This window comes from Anser anser, assembly GCF_964211835.1.
Source record: "Anser anser genome assembly, chromosome: 3".
NCBI classification, from domain to species: domain Eukaryota; kingdom Metazoa; phylum Chordata; class Aves; order Anseriformes; family Anatidae; genus Anser; species Anser anser.
This window is the reverse complement of record NC_139722.1, coordinates 24,427,618-24,446,836: the sequence shown is the minus strand read 5'-3', so window position 1 is coordinate 24,446,836 and position 19,219 is coordinate 24,427,618. Positions and strand designations below refer to the sequence as shown.

General features: G+C 36.7%; 1 long non-coding RNA gene across 1 annotated transcript; it reads left to right on the top strand.

Moving 5' to 3' along the window:
- Nucleotides 1-1,499: 1,499 nt before the first annotated feature.
- Nucleotides 1,500-5,586, top strand: LOC310897341. The gene is made up of 2 exons (XR_014582234.1): nt 1,500-1,598; nt 1,801-5,586. It is a non-coding gene; the product is annotated as an uncharacterized lncRNA (long non-coding RNA).
- The last annotated feature ends 13,633 nt before the right edge of the window (nt 5,587-19,219 follow it).

The following is a 19,219-nucleotide window of genomic DNA, read 5'->3' as shown; positions in this document are numbered from 1 at the left end:
TAAGTACTGTTGATTGTAATCTGAAATATCTAAGACAATGCCATTAAAGCGAATCAGCAAATAATTTTTTTTTAATGTATCTGCCTGATAGCTCATGTACAGTATAATGGATGAAAATGGTTCTCAGAATTATATGGTTCTCAGAATGAAGCAAAACTTAGCTCAGCTACTTTTTATCATTTTTTAACAAAAAATGGTTGTATAGAAAGCCTTTAAAAGAATAAGGCTAGCTGAGGTAGAATTATTTTTTTCGTTTATTTGTTTTTGTTTCCCTGAATAATTGCTGACTAACCTGTTTTAAAGTCTTTCTTTTATATATTCATAGATTCTACTGTTACCTTGAAGAAGAGGGAAAACCAGATGTGAATTTAAAAATAATTCATGGTAATAGATCTGGGGCAAAACCTAATCAAGTCAGTGCATTAACTCTGCATAAATAAATGACTTTTTGGCCACAGGATAAACTAGTTATGCATTGCACAGATAGAACTGTAATAAAAAAAATAAATAAAAATAAAAAGACCTACACAGCCACTCTTCAATTTTTCCCATGGAACTTTTGCACAGGAGTCAGTGCACAGCAGAGCTGCCAGATTCAAAAATAGAAATGCCTTCATTACTCATTCATGCAAAGGGAAATGAGGCAAAATGTGGGTGAACTTACAGTTGGACATGAAAATCCGATAAGAGCACAGGGGAACAACAATGGCAGCACAGGGAGCCATAAACCCAGTGTTGATTGGCATCTACCATTAATTTGTATTCTACGTGTGATCCAGCTGACAAGGCACTGGAAAATAATGTATGTTTGTGAGGCAGTGCTCAGAATTGCTCTGCCATCATGCCAAAGACCTGGTGAATTGAGGAAGTGTGACAATTGCCAGCTTTTTGCTCAAATGCAGAATCTGACTTTGAAGGATCAGCTTCCCTCTGTCATAATGAAAAATAGAGATCCACAGTGCGACATCACAAGAAACACAGGGAATGCAAATGTAAGCCAGTTGGGAGACTGAAAAAAACACATCAGAATTTCTATGGTGTAAAATCTAAAATAGGGTAAAAACGCTAACATTTTTCTGTCATGGTAACTTTGGAGGACACACATAAAGGATAACAGAAATGCAAGAAACCTGAAGTTATTGAATTACTTCTAAATTCTGCACAGATAGCAGAGTCTAGCCTGTCCCTTGAAAACTACTCTTTTTGCTCTCCCTTTTCAGGATAGGTTAATGTGGAAAAAATCAATAGGCTATTAAAATATTTCAAAGATGTATTTCAAACTAGTTCTATAGATGTATTCTTATCTACTGGCAATGCATGTGCCTGTCAGGCAATGACAAGAGTCTTTTGGAGGAGAACTTTTCTTAATATTAAAATAAATACTAGAATGTACTACTCTGTAAATGTCAAGAGTACAAGCAAAAACCTGCCAGGAAGGTGGTTTTTTTTTTTTTTCTTTTTTATTTTTGCTGAGTTTGCCCTCTCTTTTGGCTTGTTCAGAGCACAGGTGCATAAGGCTGGAAGATTTCATGCATGCTGAAGAGAAGCAGGTTACTGCACTACAACTTGCTGTGGAGCACAGACCATGAAGGGCTGAGGTACCAAAGGTTTTAATGAACAAAGCCTGCAGCCCAAAGCAGCTGTGTGTGCTCTTCATTATAACAAAATGTGGAACAGCACACATTTGCCAGCTGCACTTGTGCTTTTGTTTATTGCAGCTACTCAGCTGCTGATAAAATCTGAAGAAAATGTTTATTCCCTTGCAATGTGCATTTCATCACCAATTATTTCATTTTCAAGGTCCACTACTCAATACAGAATGCGGGCTAAAAGGGAAGTACTGATGCTGTGCTTAGATGTTTTGCTACTTAGTTGAGATTTGTGGAATGAAACTGTTTTTTTGAGTATCAACAAAGACAAGATGAATGACGGAAAGGGAGTCTGGACTGGGAATCCCTGCATTACCACTGGCTCAGTGTGACCCTGCTCACATCGCTCACAGGTTATATCCTGATCCCAATCATAACCTTTAATATCGTAAACCAAGAAATGTCACTCAGTGTAAAAATAATAATAAATCAGAATCTGCGTATTAAGTGTCCCCAAATCCTTCTTAAGTATCTCATCAGTGATACCAGAATAATGGTATTTACTCACTTCATAAAGAAGGTATGTCAAGTATAAATCTATGTGGCCTTGAAAGTGTATGGTGCTAAACGTTGTTACAATAACGTGACTAAGTAAAAGGGCAACAGCAGCTTTACTTTCCAGCCTTACCTCAAACAAATGAAGGTTAACCTACAATGGTTCCATACAGTGTGGATACACTGAACTGCAGACAAAAGGATATCTGTTCAGCATTTCTGAAAAGTCAACTAGGTTAGAAATATATATATATATATATGTAAATTGTTTGCATAGAGAAAAGGTTTAGTTAAATCTGACCAAGAGTTTTATTGCTTTATTTGAATAATGATCCCTATCCAGCCTGCACAGCAAAACAGCATCACTTTCTCTTAGACATCCAACAAAAGCAATCCAGTTTTATAGAAGCAAATTCCCAAATTCTCACAAAGCTTATTGTACTATCCTCCAGTGTCCCCCAACCCGTCCTCTACCCCTGTAGATTGGAAGTGAATATTCATATCAAAAGTATGCTGAGCAGCCAAGAGCAGAGTATGATCCTCAAAATGTTTGCTCTCTTCATAATATCCTTCCAACAAACAAAAAAAACCAGTCCATCTCCTGCTGTTAAAGGCAGCCTCATTGGTAGCTACTTCTAAAGACCCAAAACACCTCTTCTTATATACTTTAACTTCCTGTGAAGGGGAACTGAAAATACTTGTCCAAGGAAAAACACAAATAGACGTGTAAGGAACTAAAAAGTGAATAAATGGTTCTATTTGGAACACTGAGCACAGTGTGATAAATGAGGCTGCAGAGTCCTGCATCTGCAATTGATCCATCTTCACAACTGCCTGATTTTTCAGTATAAGTTGTGAAGCTTCTGTGCAATGATGTTAGCATGGCAATATAGGACAGAGTGCAGAAACCCAACTTCTTTTGAAAATGAAAAAAAAAAATCTACAAGCTAACCTTCATATGCATAAAGTCTCATACCAATTCACTAAGCTTCAAGCAACAAGAAACTGTAATCTGACTAAAGGTTAATCAGGTTAAATGCTAGGACCCAGTGATCTAAGCAGCTATAAGGCACAGAAGCAATAGTAATCTAAGAACTGAATTTGAAGCCTATTGCATTGGCTGCTTATAAGACCTTTAGAGGAGGGTTAGGCCATTGTCCCTGCTGTGACACTCACCCAGATACCTCAGAGATTGTCTCTCCTGAATGGCATGCAGACTTTAGAGAATAAAACTTAAGTGGATAAAGGTTTTATTATGGGATGCAAGAGGAACAGAATTTGGAGACTGTATACTGCTGAAATACTGTAAGACCTTTTTCCATACCGGAATAATGAAAACAGAAGTTTGCTGTTTATAGACCCAGTACAAACATGGCAATTGCTCTAACATTCAATGTCTATGGAAAAGAAAAAAGAAAAAAAAAAAAAGCTAAATAAGCAGACCTATATTATCTGAGAATGGCATGATGGTTTGGTTGGATGACTCATTTTGCCATCACTATCTGAAGATTCCTTTACACTAAAATTAGATCACGCAGTTCATGATCTGCCCTGGGAGTAAAGATTAGAATCCACTCATTCAAACTTTTTAATCTATCTTGTTTGTGTGCATCATCAGAGTCTTTGTTAGAGAGCTGTTGTTTGCAGATGGTTGCACTTACAGAGCAGAAAGAGCAAGACCTGAAGATAATGACATTTAATTTCCCAACCACTTCTGTAGACCTCGATTTAGCATTTCAGCAGAACATATTTGTACCAGCTAAAGCTAAATAAACAATATTCCCAGATTAACAGCATAAAAATAAGTGCTGTGGCTCTGTTTACTTATTTTGGAGTGAAAGTGTTTTATGATGATGCTAAAATTTTGTGTATAATGCACCAGTTTTGCTGTTATTCTTCATGATTTTAGTTTTAAACATACCTTCACACTGACCTGCACATCAGATTTTACTTGGCACTGCACTTGCATTCTCTTAAGTGATGTGCAGACAGATTCTTGCTATTAGCAACACTGAAAATACTAAGAAATTTCCATACCAGGCATCTTCAGTCAATCCGGAGTAGAATACAAAAATATATATATATATATATATATAGAACAACATTTTAAAGAAATATAATGGAAGAAGATTAATATAGAAATGGACATCAGGTCGACTCATCATAACTCTGGATTTAGCTACTCAAATTTAGTCTCTCTGTATAGCTTATTTCTGTTAAATGAGTTCTTAAAATGCATAGTCATCCTCTACTGAATGCCTGAAAACACAGATGTGTGTTATGATGAACACACAGAAATCACTTTATCTTAAACAAATAACTTATCTGAAAGATACTTCAGCAGAAAGCTGTATAACATTGATAGGCAACATTAGGAGCACCTAGCTGCCAATAAACTTCATTCACAATCAATGACTAAATACAGCCAAGTAAAGGTCTCTGAAAATAATTATTAATGTAGCAAACCAAAGGAACAACTAAGTTTAGGAAAACAGTTTCAGCAATTTATAGTTTATAAACTGTATAGTTTATAAACTGTTTCATTGACCTCACTCAAGCTGCTTGATATTTACCAGGCTGAGTAAATCACAAATGCAAACATTTTCTAAAGTGGCCTGGGACTGTGGCTGTGTTAGCTGATGACTATCATACTTCCTTAAGATTATTTTCAGAGATCCTGCAGTGAGTACGTACCTGGCAGTGAAACCAGCATCCCTGGAAAACAGATTTATATAGGCTTTATAGTCATGAATGAAATTGAAAATTATCAGCCCTAGAGTCTTTGATCATATAGATCACTTTGTTTTATAATGTTTTTCCATAAGTGCCCATTAAAGACATGAACCTATTTCATATTTACTGTGTTTTTAGTGGCATTAATTCATTAACAATTTACTTTTAGTATACCTCTGAAACTAATACATATTGTGGCAGTACAGCTAAATAAAATAACTTGTCTTTTTAATCCGCTTTGGTCAATATCTTTTCTTCATGTGCTAGTCACATTCTTGTGTGCAAGAGAAGGTAAACCTGAAAGGACTTGCACATTCATTTTTCTAAAGATGTTTAAAATGACAGTTTTTTCTTTTTCTTTTAATTTGTTACACACTAAATGGATCGATTTCTCAGCTATAATTCATTTACTGAAAGAGTGTAATACCTACTTGTGCATTCCAACATTTGCACTGTAAATATGTATACTACACTAGTCTGTTAGGAACTCGTCAGAGGCAAGGCAGCTGAGAATAAAGATCAACATGCTATTTCTGTTCAATTTGTTCTGGCAGAGAAATACTTGATAAACAAAAATTTACATTATAATTTCATTTGTGTTTTTCTTCCCTACACATTCACCATTCGAGGCCACAGCTTGAGATGCTTTTCAACTACTCAGTGCGACTTGGATTGATATCTTAATTTGGGGAATGAGAATAATCAGCAAGGTAATAGAAACTTGATCCTCTCATGAAGAGTAAGCCAAACCAGATTGTTCCAATATGTTCAACTATCTATCTATTATTCCTATTCAGGAGTTATTTAAAAATGATTAAACTACACAGTTCTACTTGGAAAAGAGTTCAAAGAATATCAGTATTAGAACCCATTAACTTAACGCAATACTGATTGTAAAACATATTTCTGGTCAATGTGTTTTATCAAAAACAATACAAAACAAAACAAACAAACAAAAACCAAACCAACCCACAGTTTTAAAGTGTGTCTTTCCTGATGAAACAGACATGTTAGCCATTGGAACTCTGCTTGAGATTTGCTGGAAGATCATTGGCAGACCTTCAGCTCGGGCATATTGTTAGAGTTTCTCATTCTGATGGTTAATGTTGTTTCTGCACAAGCAAACCTGGTAATTAGCTAAGAATGCAAACAGACTGTTGTGGGTTAACCCCAGTAGATAGCTAAGCACTGCACAGCCCTTGCTCACATCTCCAGGAAAGGCAGAATAAAAGTAAGAGAAACTTACAGGTCAAGATAAAAATTGTTTAATGAGTGAAAGAGAAGGAGAAGAGGGAAAGAAAACAAAACAAGTGATCGAAACCAATTCCAATGAGTAGCCAGTTCCCAAGCAAATGATGGCAAACTCCTACACCACTCACCTCTTCACTTCATATTGCTGATAATGACATTACATGGCACTGAATACTTCTGATTAGCTCAGGTCATCTGCCTGGTTGTGTCCCCACCCAACCTCTTGCATACCTCCAGTCAATTCTCTGAGGGATCCTTGATACTGCACAAGCACTGTTCAGCCATAGATGAACATATTATCAGTGTTATTTTTGTCACAAATCTAAAACATAGGACCATATGAACTGTTATGAAGAAAATTAACTCCATCCCAGTCACACCCAGTACACAAACCAACATTATTTTGCAATATGTTGTTGGACTACTTTTAAAATATCAGAATTATACAAACTGTGATTGAGCATTCATCATAATACTAATTAACTGATTCTCAGATTAGCTAATATTTCATATATTTCAAAAAGATTTTGTCTATTGATGAACAGCTTTTCTTTGTGTGAACAATACAGGTAGATCACCTCCATAAGAACACTGAGGAATTATAAAACAATCGAGTTTTAAATCAGTAATCATGATATACACTATGTTACTTTTACTTCAGTGTTTTTCCTTAAACCACTTCATGTTCTTGTATAGAAACTTTCATCTTTAGTAAGATTTGAAAATATTGTGCTTATATTTTGTGATATTCAGATCTCTTCTGGCTCATTTTTTCTTTTCTACTTTCAGTTCAAAACCGAAAGGAATGACATAACTATTAAGAAGTCAATAACTCTGGAATCACAGCTGCCACTGAGAATCATCACTAGAATTGGTTCTTCTGATACTTAATTTAATTCACAACTGGTTCTTCTGATACTTAATTTAATTCACTAATAATGCTCTCAGCAAGTCAGCTGCCCACAGCAAGTATAATAATTGCTGCAAACAAATGTGGAATACAAAGACCTTGAGTTTACTAAAGTTTTTTTTGTCTGTTTGTTTGTTTTTTTTAGGTAAAACCTGTTTCTGTTCTGATTTTGCAGAACCCATCTGTTGTTCTTTCCACTCTCAGAAGAGTGGTTAGTAATACTAAGAGAGCTGCTTGGTATTTTTCAAATATGCTGAGGTTGGTTGATTTGTTGTGTTTTATTTCAAGTGAGAAGCATTCAAAACTCTGACATACACACCTCTAATTACAACTGTGTTGCAGACACTTGGGGTAGAGAAATCCACCTACAGAGAACAGATATGGAATTATGTTTGAAGACAGATGCTATTCTTGTCCAATTATGCCACAGACTTGTCAATATTATTATTTATTTATGAGAGCACTAAGTTTACATCCATACTATACAGAATTTTGTAGAGTAATCCTATCCTATACAGCACTTGGTAATGGTTATATTGTTTTTAAATATTGTTACCACATGCAATGTTGTACTAAATCAACACTAGCAAGATAAATAATAGAAATCTCTTTGACGATTTGACCTTTAAATATATTTTGCCATTATTTCTGAGGGCATTAACAGGATTTAACACTTATCCTAAAGTAAGGTCCAGCACAGATAAGATGAGTTATCTTATGAAGAGTGTGAACAATTTCCATTCACTATGGAGGAAGACTAGGTAACTAATTTGGAAAGACACACCCACAGTGGGATTTGCCTCATCCCAAGTCGTATATCAGAAGCTTAGGCATCTAAACTGCCATTTTTGTGTTGCTTTTAAAATTATAATTTATTTTTAAAAAATGAATAGTACTTTATATCCTTTTTAACTAACAAAATAGGTGTTTTTATAAAAGCCTAAAAATGAATTAGTCTGACAATATAAATAAAACTAGAAAAGTAAAAAAAAAAAAAAAGGCAAAAATTGTATTCCGAATGCTGAAAAAAAAGTATTATTCAACAAAAGAAATGTCAGTTTTGGAGGTTTTTCAGCTTTTCAGCTCTTGATATGAGACAAAACTACAATGCAATAGAGAATATAAAAAAAAAGGCAAGGGGGAGAAAACATCTACAGAGATGAAGACTATCTAAAATTAATCTTTATTCAAGATTGCTCTAAGATAAAGCACTCATATAGCTAAGATTATTTGGGCAAGGATCTGATGTTGTGGGTGCAAAAGTGTCCAAGATATGTGCTGCAGAGAATCATATGTCAGAACTTAAATGACGGTCTGTTAGAATGGGGCATGGCAATGAGTCCCATCCTGTGCCCCTCCCCCCCACACACCCTGCTGCCTCCCCACCCCACCCCCCCCCAAAGTCAAAACTTCATAGGATTATGTTTCGCAGCAGGAGTTTGCAGACATCAATAGAAGATGAACAGATGAACTGCATGTACAAGGGGTGGTAATATCACTTCTAGTTTAGGAGAACTCTTTGGAGGAGTAATGGGCAACATTGTCTTGCATGACTATATCTTCATAAAAACAAATAGGACAGATACTAATTTCAAGTCAGTTAGGAGTAAATAAGCCAACGTATTTCCAGAAACAATGGTAATAACATTGCTGTAAAAAATACACATTTGGCAGAAAATAAATCATTGAAGCTCTCGACTTACCACGGTCAGAAGAAAAAACCCATCCACACTAAAACAGAATATGATCTGAATTGTACATTACACATTTCATCTCACCTCACCTAAAAAAATCTGAGTCAGTAGGATGATACAGGGAAGAAGGTTAAAGCTTTTACAGCGTGAGCATGAAAAGTTTTGTGGCTATGTATGGAATTTGCACTGAAGCTAGATGTTAGTATACCAGTATACCCTCTTTGGTTTTAAATATAAGTAAATGGTCTTGAAAATAGGGTGCATGCAAAAGAACACAGTGTGATAATAAAAAAAGACATCTCACAGAGACAGGGTAGATTTCAACATATTATACCAAAGAGTAAATATACCAAGATTACCCCCCAGGCCATGACTCTAGGGAGGTATACTCTACCTTAAGTCAAAGGCTATGAAAAGATTTTTGTAGGTTCATTATTCCAGTGTGCAGAGGACAAATGCATAAAACTCTATTAATTTGTGTATTGTTGGTCAGTATGTAGGTCACTATATAAAATAAGGTCTCTGCATAGACAGAAAAAAACAGAATAACTGTGTAAAAAAGAACCATGCTATTATAATGTGGAGCAATTGCCTGAGGTAACTTGGAAATTAAACTGATATTCACATTTTAAAGAAAAGGTACAGCATTAAAGAAGCTTCCGAGGTGGAGTGTAACTGCACTACATATAAGTTCCCTAGGCCTCCAACCTTAGAAGTTAATCACACTGGAGCAACCCAGTGTGCTGACTCTAAGAGGAACAGTACAGAGTGTGGAGTGGAGTGGGGACAGCGTGGCCAAGCTCTGTGGTAAGATGGGAACTTGATTGTTCTTGTGCACAATGAAACCGATAAGCTGCACATTTGCTACCCTGAGCCAATGGCCTGTCATGTTTTTGACAAAATGCTGTACTTTGGTGAACTTGGCTCATTATTATATCATTATAATACCAAAACACACCTGCATCCCAAAGGCTACCTGCCTCCAAGGTGCGACTACTCACTGAGCATGAGCTCTGAATTTCTCTGAGCCTATACCTTTAAAAAAAAGAGAGAAAATTTTGCACAAATCATAACCAAGATATGCATGACTAAAATCTCTCAAGCTAAAAGACAGAAAATAATATAAATTATCTTAAGGGAGAGAGGATGTTAGGGAAGAAACCATTGCAAAGGATGCCTTCTGACTCCTGGGATCAGTTGACAGGCTGAGCCTCTCTTTCCCCTCATTGGGATGCCTTTGGGTAAGATTTGAACACTTGGTTATGCCTAGTACCTCCCTGGGAAACTTAGAAATCTCTATAGACTCTCTTTATACCTTTTAACGCATTTATAGCCAGGCTGTTACTCATACCTTTGGTATTTGTATGTGCTCTGCAGACAGTGAATTTATCACCAGCAATCCAAAGAGCGTGTGTACCTGTTGCTTTAATAAATTGCACTACTCATTAAATCTAGCCATGACAGTTCTCATTGAACGTGACCAAATTCTTTAACTGTGGCCATGGTAGTTCATGGAATGCAACTAGACTGAGGGCGTCTTACGTTATTTGTGAATCTGTAATCGTGATAGTTCAGTACCCTGAACACGACTGGACTTACAACGGCTAATTGGGCATCACTCCCAATTACTTTAACCTTTAACACAACATATCTGCAAAGAGAAAAATTCTACAAGGTAAATTCCATGCAAAATATTATTGTATGCCTGAGGGATCAACAAGGTGCCTTTAAAAATCCGTCACACATTTGTGCACATTAAATGTTTGTTATGGGAGACCAAGAGCAGTCATCTGTGTATTTGTGACCTAAGTGGTAATATGCAGTTTGCCTAACTTTGTTAGTCAGATTCAGTCCAGAAAGCCTTCAGGTATAGGTGTTTATTTTTGTATCAGTTAGACAGTTCTTTCATGTGTATTTATTATAATGTTTACAGGATTGATTAAGCTACCTTCAAAAAGGCATCTGGTACCATTTGAGATGTGCTAAGATATCTAACATAATTGCACAGGGTAATGAGATATGTCATTGGACTTACTGGAGAGTTGTGTCTTTCTAGAGAAGCATGTCCCTCAACGACACTAGATAGTCATCTGCTGCGCAGACAACTAGATCAAAGCCTAGACTTCCATCGTCGCCAATAGGAGCTGTGAACCTCAATCACATTTAAGTTTCTACTTGTGGACACCTACATTAACAAATTTTCATTCAGATGTGATTTTCTTTCAAGGTGATTTCAACATAGATGTCCAGACATCTGCTAGATGTCCAGGTTTCCATTGTAGCTAATAGACATGCAGTCAACACAGTCAGAGATTGATTCTTTTTCCTGAATAGATACCCAGTGCCTCTTCAGATGTCCTACTATATAACTAAGATGATTGCACAAAGCTGGAAGATATGCCTCAGAATTAACGTTTCTGAAATAGGAGCTGAAAGCCAGATATGATACACCACAGTACCAAAAATAGCAAAAGGTGGCTGCCCACAGGCAGCTGAAATGTGAAATTTATAAACTTAATATAAATTTATTTTTCAGACTTCTCAAGAGAAGGGTAACAAAATTCAGACTTAGCCTATATATGGCATAATCTGATTTGAAAGTCATCTTAATTAACAAAATCGACTAATAAGCAGAGCTGCTTATGAGGATGAAGCCTTTAAGAAAATATGTAGAACTATTTTCTGGTTTTGGAAAATATTTCCATATTCTATTATCAACTTGCAGAGAATCTCTTAGTAGCAGACACTACAGAAAATCTGTTACAGAGGATGTGTGTGACTAGTTAAAAACTAAGAAATCTAAAGGAAAGGTCAGAAACATTCTGAACTAAAATAGCGTGAGCAGAGACACTGACAAAATGTAACTCTAAACAGAAGCCAAATCAAGGAAAAATGTCAATGTTGCTACCTCCTCCCCCTTCCCCCCCTCAAGGCAAAACAAGCCCCTTCATTCCCCTAAAATCAAAGTTTAACATGCTTTGTCTAATATATATTTTTACGGAACATTTTTCTATCATACAAAAATTGCCATTCACTTGGAATATGTTAGCTTTCAGTTTAAAATATTTTATAGTTAATCGTTATTAGTGTATTTTATTGTGAAATTTTCATTTCAAGAGGTCCTTTAATTATGCAGATGATCAGAGTGTAGGTATTAAATTATGTATATATCTGTAAGATCTGATAGGTATGAATGACTGTAAGAGGCAGTTGATATGCTGCAGGTGATGCTGCCATTCAGAGGGATCTCAGCAAGCTGGAGAAACAGCCTGACAAATGTCTCATGAAATTCAACAAAGGCAACACGGTCTAGCGCTTGGAATTGAATAAACCATGCAACAGCATAGTCTGTGAACTGACAAGCTGGAGGGCCAGCTCTGCAGAGCTGGTGATCCTGATGCACACATGGAACTTGAATCAGCATGTGATCATCACCCTTGTGGTGATGAAGGCTAGTCTTGGACTGGGCTGCATTAGCAAGGGTACAAGCAACCAGTCAAGGGAAGTGTTTATTCCTATCTTCCTGGAACTTATGTGCTTTCTTCTGGAATATTGTGTCTGGTTTGGGGCACTACAGTGAATGATGGATATCCACAGGATAGACAGTCTCTAGATAGTCTTTAGAGAGAGATTGCTAAAACACAATCTTATGGGCATAAGACATATGGAAGAGCCTGGAAGAACTGAATTTGTTTAGCCTAGAGACAAGGAGAGAGAAGGATCTAACTGCAGTCTTCCAGTATGTAAGGAGGGGTGGTAGAGAAGAAGGAGCCAAACTCTCTGCAATGGTGTAGTGACAGGACAAGAAGTAATGATTGCAAGTTATGATGAAGGAAGCTTACGCTAGGTACAAGGAAAAAACTCTTCACCCTGAGAGTGGTTAAGCACTGGAAGGCTAGAGACTATGAAGTCTCTGTCTTTGGAAATATTCAGAATTCCAATTCTGAATTACTTGGATAAGGCCTGGGCAACCTGGTCTAATTTTGAACTTACCCTTGCTTTGAGTGCTAGGAGGTTATACTAGATGTCCCCCAGAGGTCCCTTTCAGACTTAATTATTATAAGACTCTGTAATTATTTAGTGTAATCTTTTTTTTTTTTTTTTTCTCTGGTGAGTTCATAGCTAGAGGATCTTAACAGACCAACTTCCACTGAAATCTGAGATGTCAGTCTGTCCTAAAGCAATGCTGGATTTTTTCCCTACTCTCTCGTCTCTCTCTCTATATATATATATACACATATATATATTTACTGCTGTTTTGATGTTTCTTGTTAGCAGTTTTTCTATCTTCTTTAGAATTATCTTTTAGCATGTATTTGAATGAAAATGCAAGGAAAAAAAAAACTTACAGTAATGCCTAAAATTCATTTACATAATACAGTCATGTCGGTCATGTTAATGAAATTAAACTGGGGGATGGCAGAGGCAAATAGAGATAAAAGAGTACTTGAGTCTGTAGCATGGAGTCTAAGGTATTCATCTGGGTCTTGGAAATGTTTATCCAATATTTTAAAAAGAGCCATGGGAAACGGAAGTAGAGCTCTCTCATGTAACTGTTATGTTGAATAGTCATATCTGCATTTCTGCACTCTCTGCCACATACATTCATTGCTTCATAATAGCTCAACTCCAACAGGAAAAGCCTCCCTTCACCTTTAGCTCTGTCTGCATTTTCCCACATCTGTTATAGACAAATGTTTAGTGCTCAGAGCAGTCTTTTGGAACAAGTAGTTTGGATTTCTTCAGGTTGAAGAATCAATTAACACAGGTTCTTCCACTTCTGAGTGACTAACACGGTGACTGACTAATATAGAAAGCAAAGTTCGTATGATCTTTTCAAAGATTGCTTGATTAGTGCGCTTAGAAAATGCATAGATTATACATTTTAGGGACCTTGGAAGAATAGGTTGTTTTTGACTCCAGTTAATCCTAGGCATTCAGGACAATTGGCCTTTCAGATATGTACTATTCCAGGCAAGGAAAGACTATGAAGCCAAGCAGTGACATGGAGTTTAGGATTAAGCCAAGATTAGGCAGCAGCTAGATGTTTCTTTCTGGACATAAACACCTCAATTGCATTTAAGTCCTGTACTTCTTAAAGTATTTAGTTATAAAATGACATCTTCCCCACCAGAAACAAATCTCTTCTGGCACACCTGGCACATCTGGCACATCTTTTCTGCCAGAAATATATTAACTTCTAAGAAAATGTAATGTGCTTGATAGTGGTGTGTGTATCGCTGCTTTCTAATGGACTGTGAAAAGAACAACTTGTCTGTCTACCATGAGTATTCTGATCTAGTTACAGAGGATCTATGGGAAGAAAGAGACTTTTGGTTGTTCTTTGTGTGTTTCCAGTTGAAGACACTGCTAATGTTAGCTGCTGCTGCTGTTTGTGTCCACTGTTTCTTGAACCGTCTGCTGAGCTCTTTTTTCTCCCTAGTACACCACTTGTCTTACATAAAACTTATATTTTATTTGCATATTTCCTCAGCCACACTGCTCTCTAATTTTGTTGCGCTGAGCTAAGCTGTAAAGCCAGAATCCATCTAAACTAATACCAGGTACATAACTGAGTTAGGATTTCAGTTTGTTCTGGGCTTCCTCTGTAGCTGATGGACAGAAAGGCTGTTAAAGTGAACTACTGAGCACTAAAAATAGGTGAGCTGGACCTCAGCCAAGTCTTCGGAAATGGTGTTGAGGCCAACTTTATACCATCCAATGTGTTGTACATCTTTTCAGTGCCACTTGCATTCTGTTCTGTTCAGGAATCAGTCAGGTGCAAACAACCTGAAGGAGATTTGCTTCACGTGGCACCAGAGTGACCAGCATTATGTGTCTCCTCTCCAAGCAAAGACCAACTCCAAACAGGTTTTGCAGCTTCTTTGTAACATACATGGGTTATCATGATGAAATCATAGTCCCCCCACCCTAAAATTATTTCTTAATAACAGATCCTAATTCAGTCGATTCGTTTAAGTATAGAAGGAAGAAGTAAAACAAACTGATGATAAATATGAAGCAGGAATAGTTATGTATTTATTATTATAAAATAAGCAGGAGCTATTTTTTTATGACAGAAGTATTATCTCTACACAGAAGCACTATTTAGATTGCCATTTACGTTTTTTCTATTTTTATTGGAAATTTTATTGGAAATAAACCACTGAAATGTTTTTTGGTTTGTTTGTTTGTTTGTTTGTTTTAACTAGTGTGCCAAAGCATGATGTGAGAGAGAAAAAAGGAGAGGCTGAGACCAAGATTTGAGTGTATTAATCCTCTATGATTACATACATGGCCTGTTTTCAAGTTTTGATAAATTCCCAGAATTGTCCTCAGATCTCTTCAAATTTATTATAGTTATTTTGTAGTCTATAAGCAATTCTTTCATGTGATGGTGCCTCTGTTAACCCTGCAATCCATTCTCATTCAGTGAGCCTTGTCTTGCCTTTTCAATGCTTTAGCAGGGTAACTTTTGCTCTCATTTATTAATCTGAGAAATGCTTTCCTTGCTGACAGTACAAAGTCCTACCATGATTTGTGTGATGTGTGTCTGCTCAGTGCACAGACCAGCAGGGATCTGTTGTATGGAAAACTTTCTTTTTTTTTTTTTTAATAAAATTATCCAGCTGTTAAGCTGGACAAGAATCTATTCTTTAAGAATGTGAGCCAGGTAATAGCAGCAGTCCTTTTATATAACCCCACTGAACACAAAACATGATCACAAACACCGAACAGGTAAAAATTTGGACTCACGAGGTAAAACCAGGGGAGATCATAGCCCACGGACATTCTAGAGCTGATGTGAACTCTTGTAGTGACAGTGTTTATCAGGGTAGGGTTAGGGCAGGAAGAATTTAGCATCTCCAAATTCAGGGATGTTTAAGAAATTTCTGGATCATCTCATTTATAGATTAGTAGATTCATTTCATTTTCTTCAGGTCTCTTCTCAGAACTTTGGGACAGATTAGATAGTTCAGAGGAGTTTTCTGAGCTCATATCAAATTTGCATGCTTCTTACCCCGAGTCTTTTCAGACCTTTCCAGACTGTTCTTCAGAATGGACCACTGTATACATGAAGTAAAGTGAAAGATTCTTGTTTTTCCCTCTCGGATTTCACAAGCAGCTCTGCTGACTAATAAATCTTCATCTTTCATCATCCAGGGACAAGAACGACATACAGGCATACAGGTGAGACCTCACTAGATCTATAACATGGTATTATTTCATAGGATTTCTTACCTCTGGGTGGATCTGTCTTGTCCCTTCCATCACAGAGAGATCTAAATCTTATTTTTGAGAAAAGAGCTAATTATTTTCTGTGTGTATACCCCTAAAATTCCTTTAAAAAAAAATACCTGTGGAAGAGGATACGCTACATAAGTGTAACACTGCTCGTTCTTTGTTGGTTTGTTTTTGTTGCTTTTTGTAATCAACAGTTCCTCCGTGATTGTTCTAGATACAGAAATGAAGAGACTAGCACTCACAGGAAGCAATTTTATTACTTCACTTATTTACAAATTTCTATCTTATCCAATTTATTCTTGACTTGTAGGTCTGCAAGGACCGAAAATTGACTATCTATAAATAAATCTGGTATTTTGAGACGTTCTTTCCTGTCCATTTTGATCATTTTATTGTATTATTGTCAATGTTACATCTCAGATTATTCTATATTTATTTGAAATGCAAATAGATGAAGAAATGAAAACTCTAACAAGTTTTAATATATATATATATTTTTTTCCTCTCAGCAATCTGCAAAATACAGAATTTTAAAAATAAACAGATGGCAGAACAGCTTTTTTTGGTATGTGATTGTTATACTTTCCCTTTGTTGTAATCCACCTCCCAGAGGAAACAGTGACAAAGGGCAATTAACTAATTTCACATAAAACTACCATCACATCATTTGTTAATGAGGCTCTAACCATATTTAAGAGAGAGGGAGCACTAGGGAACAATTCTGCTTGTTTTTTGTATTTGCAGAAATACAGCCGATGTTAGTCACAGGCTGTGATAAAATTCTTGTACTTCTGCTGTTGGGTCTTGCAGCTACATTTGCTGTACTAGGCATAGCATGCAGCTTCACACAGCAAAGGGAGAACTGCAGAAAGGCGGATCAAATCGTTCCACTACAAATGATCCAAAACGTTTGTGACTGGTAACTGTGCCTCTTATCTGGGCCCCTTGCTGGTGAACTTCTCCAGTCTTCTGTTTTATTCTGGTAGCCATACATGTAAATCTACCAGGAGATATTTTTGAACTACCACAGCGAACAGTATGTTACTGACTCTCAGTTCAAGCCATCTCTCACATCATACCCTAGCAGCACTGCTTCCCATCTGCCTCAGTGCCTACAGGAGATCAGCTTCTGAACAGAAATTCAGCTGGCTGAGACTAAATCTGAACAAGGCAGAAACAAGGTTAGAAGGAAAAGAGTAACATTTTGAAGAACTAGCCAAAGCCATGTCAAGGTCCTCAAACGAGGGATCTGTTTTCTGACCATCCAGAGAGTTCACAGCCTCAAGGTTAGCTGCCATCCTCCCAAGTATGAAATCTGTCAGAAATAAATTCTCCCATCCATGATGAGCCAGCAGGCTGTTCCTATGAACATCCTCTCAGATGCTGACTTGGCAATAGCTTTGTACATATTCATGGCTCCCAGGCTCCACTGTTATAGTATTCTGCACTGGCAGTGCCAATGATAGCCTTCAATGGGCAGCTGATCAAAACTCATCACTCTGCTTGCTAAGCAAAATAAGTCAATTTTGGTACATCATCCCTGGGCTTTGAATGCTACACTGGCTCTTCAGTGAATGCTAAATTATATTCCTTGTTCTAATCCTAATCTTCAAAGCCCTAAATTGGCTAGATCCAGGTTACTTCAGGAATAATAATTTCTCACTGTGATAAAGGCCTTCCTAAAAGGATCTGTTCCTCAGGGGTGGTGGAGCTATCAGCTGGACAGGCAATTAGGTTGACAGAAGGAGCTTTGGAACACTTTTCCATGTGGGGATGGAAACAACCATGAAGCTCACCCATCTTCGATGCAAATTATAGAATTCTTCCCTTCAGAATTAAACAAAATATTGTGAGTAAACTAAAACACTCCTCTATAAACGTAGTTCCAGGAAAAGGAGGACTGTAACTACAAGTGTATAATATTATGAGTAATTTAAGGTGGTAACTCTTTGTAAAAGGTTGTGAAATATCTAGCTGTGGGTCAGTCTGGCTGGCAACTTTTATGGAATTCAATTTCAATACTTCAAAGAACTGAAACATTGGTGGAAAATATGGCATAAACAGATTAGATGATCTATGTAAAGATTTTCATCTCAGTGTGAAAAGCACTATGTCCCATTACAATTGTTTTAATGATTCAGCTTCTCAAACAGCATGTTTTGCATTTCTTGAAGTAAACAACCACTTAAATAATCCTTGATTTGTTTTTCCCAAAGGTATGTCACATTTCAGCCCACAGCCACTCAATAAAAGAACAGAGATGCATTTTCTGGACTTAATTCAATAAATAAACCTAAAATAGTTTGTTTTCTTTGTTTTTCATGTTAGCTTAATAGGCTAGTAAATTAATGAACCTGCTTGGAAATCATACAGCACTTTCAGGCATACAACTACTGACAAAGACAAGGCAAACGTCTGTATTAAAATAATTAGCATTGAATTGATACATCCTTACAGTCATACTAAGACTGTGTGCCTGACATTATTTTTCTCTTTTAGTGGCAAGGTCAGTTCATAAGATGAAACAGATGTTTTCTTTTGAAATAAGAGAAGCAGTGAGAACACAGCAAACTGTCTGGTGAAGACCAATACGACAGCTGGAAAACAAGTTTGGAAATAGAGGGACAAATCTTCAGTAGGTGAAAATTGGCATACTTAAAGTCATTACCTCAGCTATAAGTACCAAGCAAGTATAAGTGCTTTCAACTTTAACAGAAATCAAATCATTTTGGGCTAAGAGAAACACATAAGCCAAAACCTGGCTGCCCTTTACCTCCCAAACTTCCTCTTTCTTCCAAAGTTCAATTTGCCTTCCAGCCTGCTGACTTATTCTCACACACTTACAGCTGTTTTCGAAGTTTTGAAAGATTCAAGATACATAAGAAAGAAAGAAAAAATAACAACAGTTTTCTGAGGTGTAAAAGGCTTCAGAAAACCCTTGCTACTGTGGACTTTGTCTATATCAGCCTGGCAGACTCCAGTACTGTAAGAGGTTTGATTGCTTCCTTACACATGTAATAGTAGCAAGTCCTTGTCAAGGTTAAGAGTTTTCAAGTGCATGAGAAAACTCAGGATCAGGCAAAAGAAAAGATCTTTTTTGTGTTTGGTTCTTTTTTTTTTTTCTTTTGTTTTTCTTTTTGTTTTTATGAATGCTAGTTACCATTAACAAAAAAAAAAAAAATCCCTTAGAGGATATTACGATTAGTAAATGAGGACTGAATTTTGAATTAACAGCAGTCCCA